The sequence below is a fragment of the Sparus aurata genome, chromosome 19 (assembly GCF_900880675.1).
Source record: "Sparus aurata chromosome 19, fSpaAur1.1, whole genome shotgun sequence".
Taxonomy (NCBI): domain Eukaryota; kingdom Metazoa; phylum Chordata; class Actinopteri; order Spariformes; family Sparidae; genus Sparus; species Sparus aurata.
In genome coordinates this window covers 1,328,369-1,349,800 of record NC_044205.1, presented here as the reverse complement: position 1 = coordinate 1,349,800, position 21,432 = coordinate 1,328,369, and the positions used below count along the sequence as shown (strand labels likewise).

At 42.5% G+C, this 21,432-nt stretch overlaps 1 long non-coding RNA gene across 1 annotated transcript; it reads right to left on the bottom strand.

The window, feature by feature from the left end:
- Positions 1 to 18,364: 18,364 nt before the first annotated feature.
- On the bottom strand, positions 18,365 to 20,128 carry LOC115570274 (uncharacterized). Its single transcript, XR_003981734.1, has 2 exons — positions 20,034 to 20,128; positions 18,365 to 19,311 (listed from the first exon to the last, which is right to left on the bottom strand). It is a non-coding gene; the product is annotated as an uncharacterized LOC115570274 (long non-coding RNA).
- Between the last annotated feature and the right edge of the window lie 1,304 nt (positions 20,129 to 21,432).

Here is a 21,432-nt window from a genome sequence, read left to right as displayed (position 1 = left end):
CATTTATTTATTTATTTATTTATTTATTTATTTATTAGAACAGTGATTCTCAACCGGGGGTCCCCGGACCCCTAGTGGTCCATGGTGTAATTGCAAGGGGTCCGTGAAAAGGGGTCCGTGAAAATAAAATATCTCTTAAAAAAGATCCTATGACATTTATATTATTGTTAGTTACTGTGTTATGCTGTTAATACAAACTTAACAGGATCTGCATCCATTTCAAATTATGAGTCCCCTAGTGTTTCACTGGGCATACACCATTCATTTCTTAATAATGCTTTTATTGTGAAATATTTGCAGGAAGCTGATGTGGTAAAACTCATTAGCTTGTAAGGTTCAGTGTAGCGCTTGAAATTAAGCTAATGTTACAAACAAACAAAGGAGATGGTAAGTACATATACAAAAAAAAAAGAAGAAGAAGAAAAAGAAGCAGACAACTTGACAGCATGGAGAGATGGCTCAAATTAAAAGAAAGACTGCTTGTTTCGGACAAAGCAGACTCTGGGCCACCAGAAAAGAAAAAGAAAACAGACAGCAAAAAGAGACTTTATAAAGAAGAATACATCATGTTGGGATTTACAGCAACTGATTCGGACCCTCAGCAGCCTCGGTGTTTTTTATGTGGAGAGGTTCTTTCAAACCATGCCATGAAACCGGCACACATGCAGCGGCATCTGAGCACCAGGCACCAATCGTCGGCGGGCAAGACTGCTGACTTTTTCACGCGGAAATTGTCCGAGTTCAGGAGGGCGCGAAATCACATGCGTGCCGCAAGTCAGACTTCCGCAACTTCCCTTCAAGCTTCTTACCAGGTAGTTTTGCTTGTCGCCAAAGCTAAAAAGCCATATACAATAGCTGAGGAGCTAATTGCACCAGCTGCAGCTATCCTAGCTGAGACCATGGTGGATAAAAATGATGCAGTCCAATCAGTACCGCTGTCTAACGACACTATATGCTGCAGGGTGGATGAGATGGCTGGTGACATTGTTCAGCAGGTGACCGACAAACTGAAAATAGCGGGATCTTTTGCTGTACAGTTAGACAAGTCTACTGACGTGTATGGAGAAGCCCAGTTGGTCATGTTTGCTCGGTGGTTTGAACTTTGGTGCGGGCTGGAACGGGCGGCTAAAACAAACACTGCTGGAGCGACAGGATGACGGAGTCAACAAATGAAGTAGAAAAGACAAGGTCTCTACAACAGAAAAAATAAGCAAGGCAAATCTGACATTTGGAAAAGCTTCTCAATTATTTAAATTTATTGTGTAGGCCTAACGTTGTCTATCTGCTGATTGTGTTCTCATTATTGTTTTTTATTCAGGTCTGTCTTAGAAAAGAGACCTTAACCTCAATCACTGCGTGATTATATAAAGGTAGAAAAATAACTAAAATACAGAGGAGGAGAATAGAATATGAAACAGCCTTTATTTCATAAAAAACTAAATGAAAACAACGAAATAGGAGCGCTAATCCTGACCAGTGTGTCAAAAGACACGCAGCCCAGGGAAACGAAACAAACAACCCCATGAGTCTCTTAATTAATAGCCTATAAAATGACGTGTTTTCTCCTGTGGGACAGGAGAAGACACAAAATCAATGCATTTCTATTATTGTGCAGGCATAAATTCTCAGAGTTTTGCAGGTGCGGGCGGGAGTGGACATACACATTGCGGAAGCGGGCGGGAGTGTAACACACACGTTGCGGGTGCGGACGGTAATGGTCAGAAATTCAGCGGGAGCGGGATGAAGAAAACAGTCCCACGCAGGGCTCTACTACAGAGACTATTGGAACTGAGAGAGCAGGTGCATGATTTCCTCTCAGAGCATGGACATTCTCTGGCTGCTAAACTTGAAGACCAGACCTGGTTGGCTCACCTGGCTTACCTCACTGATGTTTTTGGCCATCTGAATGAGTTGGACACAAGTTTACAAGGTAATGACAAAACTGTTCTTCAGATGTATGATGAAGTTTCAGCATTCATAAGGAAAACTGACCTCCAGTTGAGAAGGTGTGAAAAGGGGGATGTCAGTAATTTCCCTCAGCTAAACTCTTGGATAGCTGACATGACACAGAACATGAAGCAGAACATTTTGAAAACTGTAAAAATGCACCTGGCCAAACTGACAGCTGAGTTTGAATCCTACTTCCCAGACATTGAGGACAAGTCACCTAGACTTGACTCGATATGCAGGCCGTTCATGCACAGCAGCATGGATACAGCACCAGAGCAACTCCATGAGAGCCTCATTGACCTGTCTTCAGACAGTAGCTTCAGACTGAAGTTTTCAGAGACATCACTGACACAGTTTCGGTGCTGTGTGGAGAGGGAGTACCCGGAGCTTGCAAAAGAGGCTCTCCACCAGTTGCAGCCATTTGGGTCGACATACTTGTGTGAGGTCACTTTCTCAGCTCTAACACACATAAAGACCAAACAGAGAAACAGACTTCAACTGGAGAGAAGTATCATTACAGCTGTTGCCACTATTCAACCCATGTTACAGAAACTCATGAGTGGCAGACAAGTGCAAGTGTCTCACTAACAGTTACACAGCACACCTCACCACACCACCCCACACCACACCACACCCAAGTGACACAAAAAAAGAAGTGAGGATGCTTTGCTTTGATAGCACACACACACACACCATCTGCCTCTACTGATAAAACTAAGACTTATGTATGCTATGTATGTTTTTTGTTCATGAAGAGTGCATAAAAAATCTGTTTCATGACATTCACATTTCTGAAAGCTATTGTATAATAATTATGTTTTGTTACAATATCTGAAAGCTAAAGTTCAGAAGATGCTGCATAAATGTTTTCTTAAATATTTCTGGAAATGGCATAACTATGCTGTTGTTTTACTTGCCAAGAAGCTGCATTAATATGATTTTTTTTGTTCTGGAAGTTGCTACAGAAAGCTCATATTTGCCTCAAAGAGTGAATAAATGCCAAAATGCAATTTAAAATGCAGTTTCTGCTGTTTCTATCAAATTGCACCCCCACCCCCCAGATTGGGCGGGGGGTGGGGCGCCCTCAGGGTTGATCTAAAATATGCAGGGGGTCCAGGACCCCAAAAAGGTTGAGAACCACTGATCTACAGTGAGGTAAGCAAAGTAATCTCAGTCTAATCTTAGACTACATTGCAAAAATATCACCATGCATTCCTCGTGATTCAGTGAGAGTGAGCCCAAAACATCGGAAAGTATGTCTTTGTGACATTTCTTTATTTACATTTTGTCAAACAGAAAAATCAATAAACTGTTCGTAAATGAACAAAAAATACAAACGGAAAATGAAAAGTTGAAACGATTTAAACAGAAGAACTAATTCTTTTTCCCTCCGATAGGCATGCGACACACCCGCCGTAGCCGTGAGGGTCTATGTGCTCCTAGTGGCACGGGTGGACGGAGATGGAGTGGGGAACAGGTGCAGGTGGTGCGTTTGGAGGCCCACGCTCCATGGCTGCAGCCATCCTCTCCAGACTTGAGGCGATGCGCCTGAGAGGCCGCAGCGACATTTATTGTGTTCAATGGCTGTGTTAAATTTATTTCATGTCAATAATGATTCAAACGATTTTCACGAGAAATCTCTATGTATGTGAACCTGATTTGTAGGTGTGCCTTGGGGTTGGACAGCTAGTGTATTGGGTTGGGTGCTGATTTCCAAGCCCCCAAATCCCTCAACGCTTTCAGCGGTGAGGGTGGACGCAGCGATGTCCTCTGCTGGCGTCAGGTCCTGAGTAGAGGCAGATTCACCTCCAGTTATACGGTGTGTCCGATTGTTGCCAGCAAGCTTGGACTTCCCCCGTCTTCTGACGTCACTGTAGCGCTTGCGGCACTGCTGGATGTCCTGGGGATGCCAGCCGCAGAAACAACTGTTGCAATTTCCTCCCACGCCTGTTTAACCAAGGCTAATTTGGGTGGGTTTCTCCCATCCCCATACAATGCCACTTCTCGGTCTTTTACAGCCCTTATGAGAACGTCGGTCTCCTCGGCTGTGAAGCGCTCCTGGTGTGCACCTGGCAAATCCGCCATTATAATAGCAATCCGCGTGGAACAAGTGCGCCTGCTTTTAAAGGGAATGTGAGATGACGCTCTGATTGGTTTATTGCACGCTACGCCCAAACCACAACTGTGAGTAATGTAGCTACTTCAGACCAACCCATTTTAGATTTGCGTCGGGCGCAAGAGTCATTTATCCCGCCGGCATAATAGCAACAGCGCCTGAGATCTGCCCACAAAGCTACTTGCGTTTTGCGTTGGATACTTGTGTTTCAGATCATTAAGATAGAGCCCTTAGACTTAGACAGACTTTTTTGTAATTCAGTATGCAGCAAGTGAACACAGAACGAAATTCAGAGGCTCAGCATAGAATTAAAATATGAAAGTATATCAAAACAATACACAATAAGAATATTAAATGTCAAAAACCGAAAGATTCTGAATGTGCAAATTATTGAAAGTGACAATGTTGAGTTAGCATGTGCAAATATTTTGAGGCAACAAGGTATCCAGAATAAACGTACAGCAGTCTGATGACATGGGGGAAAAAGCTGTTACCGAGCCCTGTAGTCCTGCATCGAGTACTGCAGAACCTCTTTCCAGAGGCCAGCAAGGAAAACTGTCCATGGTGAAGGTGGGAGGAGTCTCTGATATTATTCCCAGCTCGGGACATGCAGCACTTGGGAGCAATGTCCATTGTGTTGAAGTACAAAACAATGGTTACAAAATGGAAACCCTCGTTCTACAGTGACTGGCAGTGCCATTGACTGGCTATGCAATGAAAACATGCGTGTGCATAGCAAGTCAATTAGGGCTTTGCAAACGGGTACATTTACATTTAGCAGATGCTTTTGTCCTAAGTGACTTACAATAAGTATATCTGTCACAAGAAAGAAACAGAGATGGACAGAGTACTCGACCCCAGTACTTGAGTAAGAGTACAAATACTACTGGTCAAAATTTACTCCATTACAATAAAAAGTAGCTCAGTCGACATGTTACTCGAGTAAGAGTAAAAAAGTACTTGCTTTTAAAGGTACTTAAGTATCCAAAAGTACGTGCTTTTAAATTTACTTTAAGTAAAAGTAAGAGTAAATCTCTTATTTTTCACATCAATGAATTACTATAATTTTTTCTAAATGAATTTAAGGACCTTTTAACTCTTGTTTCTGAGAATTAAGTCTTTGAAACCACCTGCACTGATGTGCTTTGCTTTTAGAACCACAATGTTATATAAAGCCTGCAGAAACACCTATAAAAACAAATAAAATTAAAACTGCAAGCAGTGATGAACGGGCCCTCGCAGTCCGTGCGCACATCAGGGCATGCTGCCGTCCAAACGCGCCGCGGCTTAAACCCCATGGCTTGATCGTTGTTCACGGAGGCGGCAACCGCCTGCCTTTGGGACAGTGCACGCCGGGGGTGAATATCAGCCTCTTCTCCCAACGTGTGTTTGTAACGTGGTGGGTTGCCCCTGCCAGTATTAAGCGCTTTCAGGTGAAGTCAGAACAACTTCCTGCAATTCACAGAAATCCAAATGGACTACAGGTGAATGATTTCTAAAACATTTAGCAATCAGGTACGTTTTGACAATCGATTCTGCACTGTTATGTTGTGTGAAGTGTTATGGCCTTCTCTTTGCCTTTGTCTGGAATTCAGGCATGGACACTTGTGTTTTTGCAGGGAATAGATTGGAAGTGGGACAGAGAAGGGGGGATTGTGGCTTGCAGTAAACTTCCTCCGCCCTAAATTCGAACCCGGGTCCACTGCGTAAGTGGCATGCACTCTAACCACTCGACAACCGGCGCAGCTAAGACACTGCTTTCTGTTGTCACTGTGAAGGCAGGAAGGCAGCGCATCATAGGGGAGGATGGAAGTGGAATGCCACAGATTTAGATAGGTAGTGGAGTGCAGCCAGATTTGATTCTTCCTTTTGGAAAGGGACAGCGGTCAAGTGACCAGGTTTGACGAGCATCCTGCAGTAGCTGTGTTTGACCAAAGAACTCACTCAGTTGTTTCAAATCACAGGGGAAGCCACTGCGTTCATCGCGGAAAAGTTGGGCAGAATCACAACTACACACATCTTGTTGTGTGCCACATTGACAGGGCAGACACAACACGCAAATGGCATTCTGAGTAAATTGGCTTATTTGAAAATTGTGTGCTGTGACTTACTACCACTGGCTTATCCATTATGTGGCTGTAAACATTACCTTGCAATTATGCCCTGTTGTGATGTGCAATTTAGACAAAACTACCTGCAAATGCCATGTACATCTGACTATGTTTGTCATCACTGCACATAAATATGTGCAGAATAATGCTTCACTTGCCCTCTTTCAAAAATGTATTTATGGCTGTCTATCAGTGTCAAGCTTTTGATCTAAGTTCTGCTTTGTTTACCAGTTTTTATTCCAAGAAGTGCATGCTGCCACCTTTTGAAGTTTCAATAAAATCTGATGAATATGCGGCTGACTTACTGGAATTGAATGGAATCATTCAGAGGTTATCTAGATAGGATACATGTGCCTTGAAAGACAACAGTGCCATCTAGTGGCGACTTGTATCACGTACATCATACATTCATGTGCTTCTAAGCTAAATAGACCACTTCCTGTTGGACTGAGAGTGTGGGTGTAAATGAGTCATTTGTGCGTCTTCTCATAACACACATGCATGCCAAATTTCATTCATGTACATGCATGTAGGGCGCCAAAATTGACTGCGATAAAACTTACTTCATGTTTCCAGTGGGTTTCCAGTGGGTGGCGCTATGGATATGACACAGTATTGATGCACAGATCTATTCAGGGCGACTCCCTCTAGATTCCCTCTAGATTTGGCCGAGCCAGGAAATAGTATGAAGGAGATATCAGGACTTGATGCTTCATGGCGAAGGATTGTTATGGCGGGCTCCGCAACTGCCAGCAGGAATGACGTAGGATAAAGATTTTAATAACTTTTCATCTTCAAGGTCAGAGGATGCTACTGAGTGACTTTGAAGTCGGTGGTGTTACATCTGTAGGAGGAGATAATTTAAGTACGAAGATTGGCAAAAATTTCAAAATGGCGTCCAAAATCAAAATGGCCGACTTAGTATTGATGCTGACATTTATTTGGGGAGACAGCCTCTACACTAAATAGAAGTTTGGTTTGGATAGGTAATTGTATGTTAAAGTTATAAAGCCTTGATGTTTGACCGCGAGGGGAAAAAATGGTTTCCACCGCCCCGCCCACTAAAGCATGTCGCAGCTGAAAGATTTTAATAACTTTTGTTCTCCAAGGCATGAAGAAAATTCCTGAGTTAATGTGAAGACTGTGGTGTTTAAGCTCTAGGACAAGATAATTTTCTAAGTCAGCATGAATTTGTCAAAAATTCCGCCACACATCTAAATAACTGACTTCTTGTTGTAGTGAGAGTAAGCATCCAAATGGGTTTTTTGTGCGTCTGGTCATGATGAAGGTGCGTACCGATTTGCGTCCTCCTATGTACAAGTAGGAGGCGGGGCATCACAATAGGGGGCGCTACAGAGCCCACGCGTCACCGCCACGCCCCATGACCACACAGATCTCATCAGGGTGACTCCCTCTGCATTCCTGAGAGATTTGGCCGAGATAGGAAATTGTATGAAGAAGTTATGAGGACACGATGCTTTACGGCGAAGGATTCGAATTTCCCGCTCCACTGTGGCCAGCAGGTATGACGTAGGATAAAGATTTTAATAACTTTTCATCTTCAAGGTCAGAGGATGCTACTGAGTGACTTTGAAGTCGGTGGCGTTACGTCTGTAGGAGGAGATAATTTAAGTACGAAGATTGTCAATATTTCAACATGATGGCCAAAATCAAAATGGCAGACTAAGTATTGATGCTGAGATGTGTTCGGGGAGACACCCTCTACACTTACGAGCAGTTTGGTGTGGATAGGAAATTGTATGTTGAAGTTATAAAGCCTCGATGCTTGACCGCGAGGGAAAAAAATGGTTTCCACTGCCCCGCCCACTAAAGTATGTCGCAGCTGAAAGATTTTAATAACTTTTGTTCTTCAAGACATGAAGAAAATTACTGAGTTAATTTTAAGACTGGGGTGTTTAAGCTCTAGGACAAGATAATTTTCAAAGTAGGCATGAATTGGACAAAAACGCCGCCACACATCTAAATAGCTGACTTCCTGTTGGAGTGACAGTATGGTCCCCACAGACTTTTTTGTGCGTCTGCTCACGATGAATCAGCGTACCGAATTTCGTTCATCTACGTGCATGTGGAAGGCAGGGAAGAACATTAGGGGGCGCTACAGAGCCTGCAGGTCACGACCTCGCCCAACGGCATTAAATTATCAAATTTTTCACTAGATGTGACGTATATTCCAAATTTGGTGAGTTTTTGGGTATGTTCAGGCCTCCAAAACTGCAGTTAAAGCGGTACACTAGTCCTTCCAATTACAATAGGGACCCCACAGGTCGATGACCTGCTCGGGCCCTAATTAAAACTGCAAGCAGTGATGAACGGGCCCTCGCAGTCCGTGCGCACATCGGGGCATGCTGCCGTCCAAACGCGCCGCGGCTTAAACCCCATGGCTTGATCGTTGTTCACGGAGGCGGCAACCGCCTGCCTTTGGGACAGTGCACGCCGGGGGTGAATATCAGCCTCTTCTCCCAACGTCTGTTTGTAACGTGGTGGGTTGCCCCTGCCAGTATTAAGCGCTTTCAGGTGAAGTCAGAACAACTTCCTGCAATTCACAGAAATCCAAATGGACTACAGGTGAATGATTTCTAAAACATTTAGCAATCAGGTACGTTTTGACAATCGATTCTGCACTGTTATGTTGTGTGAAGTTTTACGGCCTTCTCTTTGCCTTTGTCTGGAATTCAGGCATGGACACTTGTGTTTTTGCAGGGAATAGATTGGAAGTGGGACAGAGAAGGGGGGATTGTGGCTTGCAGTAAACTTCCTCCGCCCTAAATTCGAACCCGGGTCCACTGCGTATGTGGCATGCACTCTAACCACTCGACAACCGGCGCAGCTAAGACACTGCCTTCTGTTGTCACTGTGAAGGCAGGAAGGCAGCGCATCATAGGGGAGGATGGAAGTGGAATGCCACAGATTTAGATAGGTAGTGGAGTGCAGCCAGATTTGATTCTTCCTTTTGGAAAGGGACAGCGGTCAAGTGACCAGGTTTGACGAGCATCCTGCAGTAGCTGTGTTTGACCAAAGAACTCACTCAGTTGTTTCAAATCACAGGGGAAGCCACTGCGTTCATCGCGGAAAAGTTGGGCAGAATCACAACTACACACATCTTGTTGTGTGCCACATTGACAGGGCAGACACAACACGCAAATGGCATTCTGAGTAAATTGGCTTATTTGAAAATTGTGTGCTGTGACTTACTACCACTGACTTATCCATTATGTGGCTGTAAACATTACCTTGCAATTATGCCCTGTTGTGATGTGCAATTTAGACAAAACTACCTGCAAATGCCATGTACATCTGACTATGTTTGTCATCACTGCACATAAATATGTGCAGAATAATGCTTCACTTGCCCTCTTTCAAAAATGTATTTATGGCTGTCTATCAGTGTCAAGCTTTTGATCTAAGTTCTGCTTTGTTTACCAGTTTTTATTCCAAGAAGTGCATGCTGCCACCTTTTGAAGTTTCAATAAAATCTGATGAATATGCGGCTGACTTACTGGAATTGAATGGAATCATTCAGAGGTTATCTAGATAGGATACATGTGCCTTGAAAGACAACAGTGCCATCTAGTGGCGACTTGTATCACGTACATCATACATTCATGTGCTTCTAAGCTAAATAGACCACTTCCTGTTGGACTGAGAGTGTGGGTGTAAATGAGTCATTTGTGCGTCTTCTCATAACACACATGCATGCCAAATTTCATTCATGTACATGCATGTAGGGCGCCAAAATTGACTGCGATAAAACTTACTTCATGTTTCCAGTGGGTTTCCAGTGGGTGGCGCTATGGATATGACACAGTATTGATGCACAGATCTATTCAGGGCGACTCCCTCTAGATTCCCTCTAGATTTGGCCGAGCCAGGAAATAGTATGAAGGAGATATCAGGACTTGATGCTTCATGGCGAAGGATTGTTATGGCAGGCTCCGCAACTGCCAGCAGGAATGACGTAGGATAAAGATTTTAATAACTTTTCATCTTCAAGGTCAGAGGATGCTACTGAAGTCGGTGGTGTTACATCTGTAGGAGGAGATAATTTAAGTACGAAGATTGGCAATATTTCAAAATGGCGTCCAAAATCAAAATGGCCGACTTAGTATTGATGCTGACATTTATTTGGGGAGACAGCCTCTACACTAAATAGAAGTTTGGTGTGGATAGGTAATTGTATGTTAAAGTTATAAAGCCTTGATGTTTGACCGCGAGGGGAAAAAATGGTTTCCACCGCCCCGCCCACTAAAGCATGTCGCAGCTGAAAGATTTTAATAACTTTTGTTCTCCAAGGCATGAAGAAAATTCCTGAGTTAATGTGAAGACTGTGGTGTTTAAGCTCTAGGACAAGATAATTTTCTAAGTCAGCATGAATTTGTCAAAAATTCCGCCACACATCTAAATAACTGACTTCCTGTTGTAGTGAGAGTAAGCATCCAAATGGGTTTTTTGTGCGTCTGGTCATGATGAAGGTGCGTACCGATTTGCGTCCTTCTATGTACAAGTAGGAGGCGGGGCATCACAATAGGGGGCGCTACAGAGCCCACGCGTCACCGCCACGCCCCATGACCACACAGATCTCATCAGGGCGACTCCCTCTGCATTCCTGAGAGATTTGGCCGAGATAGGAAATTGTATGAAGAAGTTATGAGGACACGATGCTTTACGGCGAAGGATTCAAATTTCCCGCTCCACTGTGGCCAGCAGGTATGACGTAGGATAAAGATTTTAATAACTTTTCATCTTCAAGGTCAGAGGATGCTACTGAGTGACTTTGAAGTCGGTGGCGTTACGTCTGTAGGAGGAGATAATTTAAGTACGAAGATTGTCAATATTTCAACATGACGGCCAAAATCAAAATGGCAGACTAAGTATTGATGCTGAGATGTGTTCGGGGAGACACCCTCTACACTTACGAGCAGTTTGGTGTGGATAGGAAATTGTATGTTGAAGTTATAAAGCCTCGATGCTTGACCGCGAGGGAAAAAAATGGTTTCCACTGCCCCGCCCACTAAAGTATGTCGCAGCTGAAAGATTTTAATAACTTTTGTTCTTCAAGACATGAAGAAAATTACTGAGTTAATTTTAAGACTGGGGTGTTTAAGCTCTAGGACAAGATAATTTTCAAAGTAGGCATGAATTGGACAAAAACGCCGCCACACATCTAAATAGCTGACTTCCTGTTGGAGTGACAGTATGGTCTCCATAGACTTTTTTGTGCGTCTGCTCACGATGAATCAGCGTACCGAATTTCGTTCATCTACGTGCATGTGGAAGGCAGGGAGGAACATTAGGGGGCGCTACAGAGCCCGCAGGTCACGACCTCGCCCAACGGCATTAAATTATCAAATTTTTCACTAGATGTGACGTATATTCCAAATTTGGTGAGTATTTGGGTATGTTCAGGCCTCCAAAACTGCAGTTAAAGCGGTACACTTGTCCTTCCAATTACAATAGGGACCTCACAGGTCGATGACCTGCTCGGGCCCTAATGAATGGGATCACAGGAGGACAGCAGATGTTGCAGATGCAGATGTTAACAACTGTAACCAAATGAACCTGCACCGTCCAACTAACTCTCTATCATTTAGCTAAGTTCGGAACTGGAACCCCCTCAAAGACCAATGTTGTCCCCAGACCACTGGTTGAGAATCGATGCTTCACAAAAAACTACATCTCTGCTTTCAATAACTCAATGTTGAAGTCACTTGACTTTACAGGAAGGACATGTACCAGTACAATATAGGAGCAAAACAAACTCTGTCTCCCCATGTCTGTCTTGTCTCCCCATGTCCCCATGTCTGTCTTTCTGTGTCTGTCTGTGTGTAGTATGGAAAGACGTTAACACCAGAGAGGGAAAACATTGACACTGTATGTACTGTCCATCATATTTGAACTACAAATGCTCTGCATGGATTAATCTACCTTTACAACAATACTGCTTTCAGCAAGACAAACTCAGTGAATGAAATAAAACCACAATGTCCCAGTACGACAAAGTATACATCCAGCTTAATCACCCCAAAAGCAGCATTCCCCCAGGATTATACTAGAACAGCATTTCTCAGTAATATGGCAAATGGATTAACTAAAGCAAAGCAAGGGGGTCGACAGAAGTTTGGTGAGTGTTAATAACAAATAACGTTACGTTATGAGAGCGTTTCATTCGGCCATCGTTTAAAACCACAACACACACGCGCGCGCGCACACACACACACACAGCGCCACTTCCTACAAAATGTAGTTTTTGTGATCAACACACACTCACATTCTCACAACATGATGACATTGACCGAGACAAATAGAAAATAACATGGTGAAAGTCTGGTTAACTTACGTCAACATGTTTCTTTAAGTTGGACGTGGAGTTGTTGAAAGCAGAGAGGTAGTTTTTCTTCGGAAACACAATAAACATTTGAAAATATATGTCTGTTTGTCTGTGTCCACGTTTTTTACTCTGTCAAACTCAAACATGGAGTCCAGATAAGGCCAAGGATTTTCTGAAAGTTCCTGCTCCGGATCATTATCAGACTCAGACTGAGACTCAGCGGATTGTCTTTCTTCTGCTGATGCAGCCATTGTCGCGGTTTTGTGTTGACAAACGCAGTCGAGAGCGTGGCTACTTTGGTGGTATCCTTATGGGGAGGGATGACGTATTTCCGCTTTTACGTAGATCCCAGTGGAGAGCGTGCACTGTGATAGGTTTCCTTCTTTGACAAACACAGCTTGTGTCCAATAGTATTTTAGAAAAAAAAAAGGAAAAAAAAAGAGCAGACCTGAAAGTAACCCGTACTTTTCAGCCTTCCTAGAAATTAACTTGAGTAAAAGTAAAAATATTCGTCTTGGAAATGTATTCAAGTAAGAGTAATAAGTACCAAAGAAATCTAATACTCAAGTAAAGTACAAATCCTCTGGATATGTACTTAAGTACAGTACTCAAGTAAATTTACTCCGTTACTGTCCACCACTGGAAAGAAACCACAACATATCACCATCGATAAAGTAAAGAAATAAAGAAAAAATAAAAACAATTTCCAAGCCCTCGTCTGAGTGAGCACATGTCTAACAGTGTAAGACAGGCACACACAACAAAATACTTTTTCACCGGATCATTTAGTGCTGAACTGGAGCTCAGAGTCTCTAGTCCCTGTCACTGAACCGAAACACGGGTGAACTCACTTCAGCTTGTTAACTGGTAAGGGTGTCAAAATTTTGATTTTAAATTGAATCGGTTTGCCAAGCAGAAAAAAACACACGTGTTGAAGTGTTGCGAGTCAACCTCCTCTAACTTAGCTGCTAGTTAAGCCAGTAGCTTTTAGCTACAGCCAGTCAAATGGTGTTACACCATTCCTGCTCGGCTCCCCTACTGTGGTCGGGAAGCACAGGGAAGATGATTTCATTCAGGGCTGAAGTTTGTGTTTACCTTCACCCCCTTTCACGTGTTAAGCTGGTAGGAAAATAATACCAGGGAGCTTTGCTCTATCTTGAGGAGCCGTCGCCTTTATTCACAGCCAAACTGCAGCCTAATTTGTACAATTTATTGCTGTCGCTACCACTATTACTCCTTCCGCTTCTCCTTCCTCTCCCATTCATTCACTGTCCGCACGTACGCACGCTTCCTCGCTCTCGCTCACTGACTCACACATTACGCGTGTTAAGCACACACACCTCGCGCACCACCCCATTCCTGAAAGGGGCTACGCCACTCTTACAACATTGGCAGATGCAGGAGACCCATCGACAGTCCAACAAATCCATAACCTCCCATGTACTTGTTGTAGGCACCAACAATGTAAGGCCTCTCAACTTCAGTGTAGGTTCTGGTGGCTTTGTCCCATCTTCTGCACAGGTTTAGGTTCAGCAAAGGATGACACAAGTATGACAGCCCTGTTGTCATACCATTTGACAGCACAGATGTTTTGATTCACCTCTACTCTGATATCATAGTTTCCTCTCCGCTTTTTCTTCAAGCTCTTCTCGTCTTTAAGGTCACAGTTGGGCAGGCCCACCTGCCTGGCTGTTCCCACGTAATGAATTCCCCAATGTTTTCCAGGCAGACAATACTGTCTGCTTATTGCAAGTCGCTTTGGACAAAAGCATCTGCTAAATGCCCTAAATGTAAATGGCTTAGCCTATGCTCTTTACTTATCATGCTAAAAGAAATGTGCATCCCAATCACCAGCCATTTAGTCACACAATACTGCCTTGACATGACAATACTGCTTGTTATGCTCTATAATTATCATACTAAAATGAAAACATGCATACCCCCACTTACATCCACACCCCACATTCAGGAACATTTTCACCTTTCCTATAACTGAATTGTCTGTTGATATCCTCTTTGTGGACAAAGTCATGGAATTTTAGGTCAGTCTGATCAAATTAACTAAATTTTATAGAGATAAAAATTTTAAATTAGTAAAATTTGACCAGAACACAACACAAGGCTAGTATGTATATTGTCCATGTATAAAGAAAACACTCTGTTTCAGGCAGTGGTGTAGTGGAGGGAATACAACCTGTCTGTGCCCACTGCAACAAGCCTGCTATTTTGACTACCACACTCACCCAGTGTTGTAGAATTGCAAAAAAAATATACAACAAGCTCTAGATGAAATTTGATGAATCTATTCCACAATAACTACATATGTACATGTTCTAGACATTGTAATGACAACCAAAAAAAATGTCAAAGACATTTTACTTACTTGAATGTGATGAATTTAGTCCAATGTAACAAAGAGATGTTGTTTGAAGGAAACCTTGAGAGGTTGTGTGAGTTCATGGCCCAATAGGCAGGACTTATAAACAAATTTACCATCCAATAGCATTGTTAGACTGAACGATAGCACCCAATGACTATGTAGATGTGGTAAAAAATAAGATAAAATATAACAGATTGTTTTTTAGGATGGCTAAAGGTAACGTAATTCTACTTGCAGGGTTAATAGCCATTTTTATACTGGGCAGCTAGCCGCCGATTCGGCTGTCCTTTTTTTCATCCAGGTTCGCCGATTTAGGCAGAGGGCAGTAAATCTGGGGTCTGTTCTGGTCCACCAATTTGCCACTTCGGAGCGTACACTTTTTTCCAACTCCATTGTGATCTAAATCTGAGATGTCGATATGCCGGAAATTGCATGAGATGGGCGAAGGTGTCGATGACCTGCACTGTTGTGCGACCCACAGCCGGGAAGTTTTAAAACCAGGAAACAGCTGATCACAGCAGTCAGTCCATCACTTCATCCATGGATGTCAAGATGAGCAACTGGACAGCCGCTGAGATCCAGGAGATGCTAGCGTCTCCTCGGCCTCTGGAGCTGTCTTCGTTGTCCACTTGTTGTTGTAGCAGCAAGCTACTAACAGTCGCTACTTTCAAATTAAAAGCCCCCCCCCCGCTAAGAACCCAGCTCTAAACTCCAGTGGGGTGCAATGTAAAGCTCTTATTTTAAAGACAAATTCGAATGCAACGTAGCCTCCAGTCAGAACCCTCACCTCAGCATCATCCACACGTTTTGAAAAAGAGTTGTAGAGATTTTAGAAAAGTTGTTTTTATTGAATTGAAGGCTCCCTTCAGGCATGCACATGTTCGCAGTTCACTGATAAATCTCTGGTACACGTCCATGTCCATGTCCCGTCCATACCCAATACCCCCCTCGTTACTGTTTACTGTTTTATTGATGAAGATGATTTGAGGGAGGAGTTGCAAAAAAAGTTCTTGGCAGAGCCACTGCAGAAGAACTGTTTAAAATCATTGACACTTACTTGAAAGAGGCCAATCTGAGAATTGAGGACTGTGTGGGGATCTGCACAGACGGGGCTCAGGCTATGGCTGGGAAACATGGAGGGCTGCAAGCGCTCATCAAGCGCATCTCCCCCGATGTGCAGTGGACACACTGCATGATACACTGCGAGGCGCTGGCGCCTAAACAGCTGAGTCCTGAGCTGAATGATGTAATAACCGACGTCATTGCCACAGTCAACTACATCAAAACACGAGCTGTCAAATCGCTGATTTTTTCAGCACTATGCAAAGAAATGGGCTCCGACCATACAGCTGTTTTGTTTCACAGTGAGTCCCGATGGCTGTCACGTGGAAAGGTGCTGTCCAGGGTCTTTGAACTGGGAGATGAGATCTGCATCTTTTTGGAGGAAGAGGGAAGTGATTTCCTCATGAAACTTGATACCTCAGTGACATGTTTGTGAAACTCAATGAAGTGAATTTGCAGATGCAGGGCAAAAACACACACCTTCCACATCTGGCAGATAAAATCACACCATTCATCAGAAAACTTGAGATGTGGCAGCAGCAAGTGAAAGATGGAAATATTGACTCCTTTGAGAACTTGAAATCATTCATTGAAGAAAGAAAGAATATGACTGGATCCGTGAACCCTTCAGTGCAACACCACCTGCCGACTTCAGCACAGCCGAGGAGGAACAGTTCATTGATGCCACCTCTGATTCAACAATGAGGCTGCAGTTTAAGTCAAAGACACTGGCTGCATTTTGGTTTGGAGCAGAGAAAGATTACCCACTGCTAGGTAAAAGAGCCCTGACCATTCTTCTTTTTTTGCCACATCCTACCTATGTGAGATAGGTTTTTCTGCAGTGGCCTCAATCAAGACAAAATACAGATCAAAGCTGGACATTGAAAATGAACTCAGTGTGGCAGCCTCACAACTACAACCCAGATTTGAGAAGATGTGCAGCATGAAGCAAGCCCACACTAGTCACTGAAAAGATGTGAGGGTTAAAGGTCTAATTTTTGCACAACAAATCTTTAGGTTTTTGTTTTTTTCCCTCTCAGGGAGTTGGTCATGTTTTAAAACACATTTTTTGCACAGTGAGGCAATTTCTGAAAAATATTATCAGCAATATTGAATTCTGTTACACAGTTTTAAAAAAACCTGACTCTGAAAATAATTACAATGTTAAAGTGGTTTGTTATTGTATTATGTATATGTCATTCCAAAAGAGGATGTAGTTTATTGCAATTACTTTTATTTGTTTAAAAAAAAGTTAGTTTGTTTTAATTACAATGTATGAAATAATCTGCAACCGGGGGGAAATTTCGCTCCGGTGCTGATCTGCCTCTGGAGGTAGTATCAGGGCCGCATTATTGGTGAGCCGTCCCAGTGTGAACGGATAATCCGGAGGCGCGGAGCGAGGGCGTGTCGATCTGACTAGTCTGATAACTGCGCAGGTCCTTACCTTAACTAAATACAGAGAAATGTCCCACAAAGTAACGTTACAGGACCAGACAACAGTAAAGTAGAAACTGTAACCGTCTTTAGCAACTTATATGAGGAAAATAACAACACAGCTTTACATGGAGAAGCGTCCGTCCTCCTGTCTGTCCTACCTACTCTTCCTCACATTTCTCCCCGAAAAACAGCATTTGTCACCGGCAAAAACTTTAAATAAATCACCGCGACCGTCAGTCCTCCTCACCGAGACTTCAGGGAACTTTCCCCCAGAAAACGGCCTCCGTCCCCGCTAGTGAGGGAGTCAGACACAACCAGTTTACTGATGGTTATTATCCAATTATGTAAGGTCGCACTTTATTTAGTTTAGTTTACTTTATTTATTTAGTACGTTAATAAAACGTAACGGGCCGTACTTTTGTATCAAATTAGACAAAACAAGACGCTAATAAGACGTAACAAGCTTTACTTTGTATCAAATTATACAAAACAAGGCGCTAATGAGACGTAACAAGCCGTACTTTGTGTCAATTTAGACAACTAGAAATAATGTAATCTTAATTAGACAATAAACAAGAAAATTACACCGTAATTAGACACCTTATAGCCTACCCAAATTATGCTGTAATCATAAACTGCATATACATTCGTACAGGCTACTTAAAATATAGGCTAATATACTTACACACTATTATACTAAATTATACTGTAATTACAAACCAAACCGGAGATCCTACTACACTATTAGACACCATTTTACAAGATCTTAATCCAATTACAAATCACACACAATATCATATCAGATACAAAATACGCTAGTTAGACGCTATTCTACCCTCATTAACAAATTATACATTTAATGCTACCGACATCGGCCTATAGCTTAATTGGACAAATGTACATATTATATTGGCCACAACCTTTATAATAGTCGGACAAAACACACAGAGTTCAGAGGAATATACATTTATTTGAGTTTTATTTAACAGTTTCACTTTCTTACAGAGTCATTTATTGATCATTATAAGAAAACAGTACCTTAACTAAAGTCAAACCATATCGGTTCACATCTGGTCACTACTACACACGTCCCTGGTTACCTGGATGTTCTCTGGAGTCTTGTGGAGTTTGTAGGTGGCTTTCTCGATGATCTGCTCCCATAGTTAAGACATCACACATTGAAAGCCACGTTACTATCCAACCCCAGTAACGATAGACCAGCTATTAAAGCTGCCAGGACATTTATCTTTATTTCCCACTGTTAGACCCTTATCACAGTCTTATTATACTTACTTACAGGGTAATTTGTGACACATTACAACAGAACTGTACTGTAAAATAAAGTGAAGACCTTCTCCCTGTTAGACCGTTATTACAGTGTTATTAGGCCTACTTTGGAGGTAATTTGTGGCACATAACAGAACTGTACTGTAAAATAAAGTGGTGCCACTCACGGTTGGACCCTTATTACCATATTATTAGGCCTACTTAGGAGTAATTAGTTGCACATAACAGAACTGTACTGTAAAATGAAGTGGTCCCTCTCACTGTTAGACCCTTTTAGACATTCGTAGAGGGTCGCTTTTCTGACCCTTTTGGACGGCCTCCAGTGCTCCAGAGCCCTGCCAGCACAGGGCTAAAGGGCGCTGTGTGGCTCACTATGCGTCACTGTGGCCGGCTCTTCACACAGGGCCCTGGGACCTCCACAGCTGCTTGTAGCCGAGCTCCAGCTCAAACACACACTGCTGGTGAGGAGCTGATGGTCGCTCTCTGGAAGTCCTTCTCTGGAGGTTTGCTGAGCTACTAAAGCTTTCAGAAAAACAATTTTATTTCCAAAAACTTGTTGCAAAGTTGCACAATGATGTCAGTGTCCGTCCAGGTGCCAGTGTCTTTATTTCACAGGAAAATACTGCGAATACAACAAAAAACAGTCTTGTGTGAATACAGGCTCTCCAAACTGCTATCTTGACTGTCTACGCTTCCCAACTGAGCTTACTTCCTTGTATACCAGATTATAGCCAAAATAATATAAAAAGAAATAATGCAGCTATTACTGTCTTCATATTAATAAAATTACATGTAAAGCCTACTTACGAACATACCTCATGTTGTGGCTGCTTATCTCATACACTCAGTTACCTCTGCTGCACTGACACTGACTTTATTTGTAAAAGATAACCATATAAACTGCTTATCTTCAAAGTTAATATTATAATGGCCACTGAACACCATGTTTATATGTACCAAATGAACTGCTCATCTGAGCTGCTTAACATTATGTGTTACACACAACACCTTACTGTATAACTGCTTAAATCTGTGGCTTCAATCTGCGGCTTCATGTTAACAAATTCCAAAACTCAACATTCATAAGCATGAAAACAATAAAACAGTACGGCGAGGTCACTGACATTACGGCGCGACGCCATTAGGCCTTGTTTATGGTCACACGAGGCTCTCGCTCTCGGTCTTAAGCTAGCACACTCGACATGCTGATGTTAGCAGCTAAGGCTAGCAAATGCTAGCGGCCTTATTTCTTCACATTCATAACGCTGTAAACATATAAACATGACACCGCAACTTACAGACAGACTTAACATATTGAACAGGGCGCTTGTGCACTTATCTCACCTGCAAGTGCAACAAAAGACAGTCGTGTGTGAGTAGAGGCTCTCCATGCTGCTATCTTGACTGTCCCACGCTTTTCAACTGAGCTGACTTCTTCCTCGTTTACAAGGATTGCAGCGCCAGTCACTGGCCTTGGAAAGCCTATACTGACACCTATGGGCGAAAGTGGATATTGCCCAACAGGTACAAAAAGTGAAGCAGGTGAACTTCTCCTGTGTTTTGTAGTGATACACAAAAAGTATACAAAAGTGAAGCAGGTGACCTAACAGGAAGGCTTGAGGAGCAGTCCACCATTACTTTCCTGTCTGTTAGGTCGCATTTGGAGATCGACACTTTTTGTCTAAAAATCTTAAAAGTGCCTCTTTCATTGCTTTTACACGAAGGTTTGACTCATATAGGACATTGACAAATGAAGCCTAGGTTGCTTTTTGGCGAGAGATTCATTTTAATTCAAATTCAAACGCCTTGTATCACTACAAAACACAGGGGAAGTTCACCTGCTTCACTTTTGTATAGCCTACTTTTTGTGCAGGCACGTCGTTTGACCTGGGCATTCGGGCTATAGCCCCGGATGTTTTGGGAATAGCCCCGGATCTCATGCTTTGAAAAAAAAATAAAAAATCAAATATAATTGTCTAATAGTGAAAGGTTTTTATGTGGCTGCATGTCGAACGGCCAGCAGCCTCAAATGCAACATTGTCACCAGAGTCCGAATAATTGTTGCAAATTCAACATCAGTGTTATTCTTTCCCCCTCTATGCGTCACTGATATGACCATAGCAGTCTATTAGCCTACTGTTCAGTAATACTGCAGCGTTTAAAACAGGGATGGAAATTAAACCCGCCACCCGCCAAATGCGGGTGAGTTTGTGTGCTGGCGGGTGAACTGAATCAGTTTACCACTGTGGCGGGTACATTCCAGTCAGATCTGATCCAGTTAATCTTAATGATCGATATCTTGGTTAGGGCATAACAACGCGCTTTACACGACCCAAGAGTTAGATCCGGTCAAATTATATGTTTCTGATTGGACCAAAGTGTCAGTTGGACTTCAGAGGAGCCGGAATTCAACATAGAACTGCCGTAAGCGGTCATTTGGACCGCTGGATTTAAACTCTATAATCTCTCAATGCATTCATTGTGTCTTGATATTTAAAAAAAAAACAAAAAAAAAACCGAAATAACACCAAAGTGTAGGCCTACATTTTCATAAGTTTATACATTTATCAATATTCATATCATCGCACATAAACCGTAATTACTGCATTTACACACGATTTTTATAGAGAAAACTCAAGAAAAGTAACTTATTTGAATATGAAACATTTTATTTTAAAACTTAATAATATATAATAAAATAATAATAATAATGATAATAATCGAAAGAGCTGTTGTGATCACT